We start from the raw sequence: 3402 nt of genomic DNA, 5'->3' as shown, positions 1-3402 counted from the left end.
CGATTTGGGACAAAACCAAATATTGAAATGTCAGAATGTCCAAGGGATAGAAATTCTGAATTTCCCTCAGCCTCACCAAAATGCTTGCAATGGATGGTCCCCGCAGTGGTTTGACACATGTACTGGGGACGGATCGGTCTGAGCGAAAGGAGGATGCCTGGGGTGCATGGCTTTCCTTGCAGCTAGCTGGAGTGGATGTCATCGGAGGATGTGGGGGATTGACTCTACCCATCCGAGCCTTTTGGCGCCTGGTGGGCACCACCTGAATAGACCCTACCTGGCTTCCTGCTCAGTGCTTGGGGCCCAAGAACAGTTTGCAGTTAGAATCAGGTGGGTACCGCAATTCTGGGTGCGGCTGCCCAGCGTGCCAGCTGCCCAATGGAAATCCCAGTGGTCGAATGCTCTACTGGGGAGAGGCAGCTTGTGTGCCCAGAGCATGAACTAAATGTTCAGGATTGCTCATCAGTGGGATCACATCCCTGCTGTGTATCCACAGAGCCCCCCCCGGCAGAGAGCCCCCTGTAGAGGAGGCCATTAACTGATCTAGAAGGGCTGCTGCCCGTGGGACAGGTATCCCATCCAGATGTTGAGCTCCCTGGGGCTGTCTCGGGAAATCTGTCAGATGGACCCAGTGGCCTGTTTCCTCCAGCTGTTCTGGCTGATGGACATGCCTGGTACTGAAAGCAGATGGTGGGTGAAGCATCCCCTCTCCAGGTGCTGTGACTGATACATGTGCAGTGTCACAGGCCCAAGAAGGAAGAGGGATGCATCTGGCTGGCTTCCAATCTGGCCGGGATCGCTCCCACTCTGTCCTTGAGCAGCTCTACACCTAAGCTCTCTGCAGTGTAAAGGCCCCACTGCACGATGGATTCAGCTTCCCGACTCCCCCCACCCCCCAGCCTTAGTGTCAACTGCTGTTCTCTAGTGGTTAGAGCAGAGGATGCTCTGGGAATCAGGACTCCTGGGTTCTTAGTGGTTACAGGGGGCTGGGAGCCAGGGCTCCAAGATTCTGTTCCCAGCTCAGCCCCTGACTCACTGCAAGCCACGTCTCTTCCCTGTGCCCCAGTTTTCCCATCTGTGCAATGGGGCTAGCGGGGGCTGTGAGATCGTCAGATGAAAGCAGGCAAAAGAGTAGCACAAGATGTTGTGACCCGTCCATGTTCTATGCCTGTGAGGGACACTCTGCAGCAAATCTCCCTTCATTGGGTCCTCCAACTTCTCCAAAGCTCCTGACCCCTGTGCGCCTGCACACCCCACTGGCCAACTGTCCATCCTGGCTCCATAGCTGCCCCGGGCTCGGGCCGGGTGAGCTGCAGAGGCCGTAGCAGCGTGTGGTGGATGTGAAGCCGCTTTCGGAGGTGCGGATGCCATGCTGGGGGGAGGTAGGCTGGGGTCAGACCTGCTTCATTCTGCTTCCTGAGCTAAACTTAGCCGGTGCTGCAACCGTCCTGTCAGCATGTCACCAACAGGGCCGGTCTGCAGGAGCTGACATGGGAGAATGTCCCCCAACAGGCCCCCTGCCCCCACTGGAGACCCTCCCTACCCCGCCAGCCCTGCGCGGAGTCACACTGCAGGCACACGGGCCTGATAAAGTGTCAGCACCAGAGTGGCTCTTCCAGCAACACCTCCGGCTGCTGACGTGCCCTCGCCCGGCAGCTCTGGGACGCTGGGCGGTAAGAGCCTGGGATCAGCTAGGGGATGGGGAGCCAGCGGTCTCCCCGGAAGGCGCTGAGCCAGAGCAGAGCCTGGGCTGATAAGCGTGGGGGAAGGGAGCGAGGAAGCATTAGCTAATGCCTGTGACGTGCTGGGTGGGATGCCTCCTGCCTGACTCAGGCCAAGGTGGGCACTCGTGGCTCGTTCTTAGACCTTCCAACTCTGGGGCAGGAGTAGCCCTGTCCTAGGAGTGGCCCTGCTGTGCCAGGGCCCCAGGGACAACCCCATCCTGCTGGACTGGCCAGGATGATACCATTCAAATGACACTGGCTGCTCTGGACGAGACGGAGGCAGTCACATTCTTGGGTATGAAATAAGCAGATTGCGTCTCTCCCAGGGGGTGCTGTGCTTTTGGGGGTGCTATCCCTCCTCCTCAAGCCATGCCCCATCTCCTACATCTCAGCCTGGCATGGGGGGGTATGGTCTTCTGGGGGTGCTGCCCCGAGCTCCTGCCCATGCCCGGTTTCCTTTCAGCCCAGAGCTTGGCGTTAGGGCGTGCTGTGTTGGTAGAGGCGTCACTCCTGGCCTTGTGTGTGGGGTATCTGGGCACCCTGCCTGTCTCTGAAGGGCACCATCAACTGGAAATGGAGCCAACCTAAAAACCTGGCTTAAAAATCATTTCCAGTCCTGTACCCGCCCCTGGGTCCCACTTCAGCCTCACTAATCCCCCTTCTGCCAATGTTTGTGGCTTTGTGATCCCATTGTCCGATTTTTTCTCCCTCCTTTGCTGCTCAAAGCAACACCAAGGGGGAGCCCAGATGCCGCAGTGATGGGCACTGAGCTGAGACCCAAGAGAGACCACATCTGTGCAGACCATACATGGTGGCACAGACTCTCCCAGAGCGCTGCAATTTCCTGTGCCAGTCATCCGAGGGGAAGGCTCAGGCAGGTGAGTGGCTTTTGGGCTGCTTCTGTTGGCTGCTGACTCCCCTCTCCTGGCAGGGTGAGCCTGGGAGGCCTGTCGGGATTGACGCTCTCTCTGGAGGTTTCCGTTATCTCCTTGCATGGTCCCAAATATGCTGGTGGTTTGGAAAGCACTGCCACCTTGCTTCCCTCCCTGGGATTCCTGATTGGCTTGGGGATGGTTTATTTCCCTGGCGGCCGAGGAGAAGTGAATCATAGAATCATAGAATCATAGAATATCAGAGTTGGAAGGGACCTCAAGAGGTCATCTAGTCCAACCCCCTGCTCAAAGCAGGACCAATTCCCAGCTAAATCATCCCAGCCAAGGCTTTGTCAAGCCGGGCCTTAAAAACCTCCAAGGAAGGAGACTCCACCACCTCCCTAGGTAACGCATTCCAGTGTTTCACCACCCTCCTAGTGAAATAGTTTTTCCTGATATCCAACCTGGACCTCCCCCACTGCAACTTGAGACCATTGCTCCTTGTTCTGTCATCTGCCACCACTGAGAACAGCCGAGCTCCATCCTCTTTGGAACCCCCCTTCAGGTAGTTGAAGGCTGCTATCAAATCCCCCCTCATTCTTCTCTTCTGGAGACTAAACAATCCCAGTTCCCTCAGCCTCTCCTCATAAGTCATGTGCTCCAGACCCCTAATCATTTTTGTTGCCCTCCGCTGGACTCTTTCCAATTTTTCCACATCCTTCTTGTAGTGTGGGGCCCAAAACTGGACACAGTATTCCAGATGAGGCCTCACCAATGTCGAATAAAGGGGAACGATCACGTTCCTC

The 3402-nt window shown here is 56.6% G+C and overlaps 1 long non-coding RNA gene across 1 annotated transcript in view; it reads left to right on the top strand.

Annotated features, from left to right (window-relative positions):
• The first annotated feature begins 1818 nt into the window (after positions 1-1818).
• LOC117882351 overlaps positions 1819-3402 on the top strand; it is a 7304-nt gene continuing 5720 nt past the window's right edge. Inside the window, exons 1-2 of the long non-coding RNA XR_004646999.1 lie at positions 1819-2019; positions 2451-2602. This is a non-coding gene — a long non-coding RNA (uncharacterized LOC117882351). The remainder of the gene's footprint in view (positions 2020-2450; positions 2603-3402) is intronic.

The sequence above is a fragment of the Trachemys scripta genome, chromosome 9, assembly GCF_013100865.1.
Source record: "Trachemys scripta elegans isolate TJP31775 chromosome 9, CAS_Tse_1.0, whole genome shotgun sequence".
Classification (NCBI taxonomy): Eukaryota; Metazoa; Chordata; order Testudines; family Emydidae; genus Trachemys; species Trachemys scripta.
The sequence above is the reverse complement of the archived record's forward strand: the minus strand, read 5'-3'. Positions and strand labels throughout refer to the sequence as shown.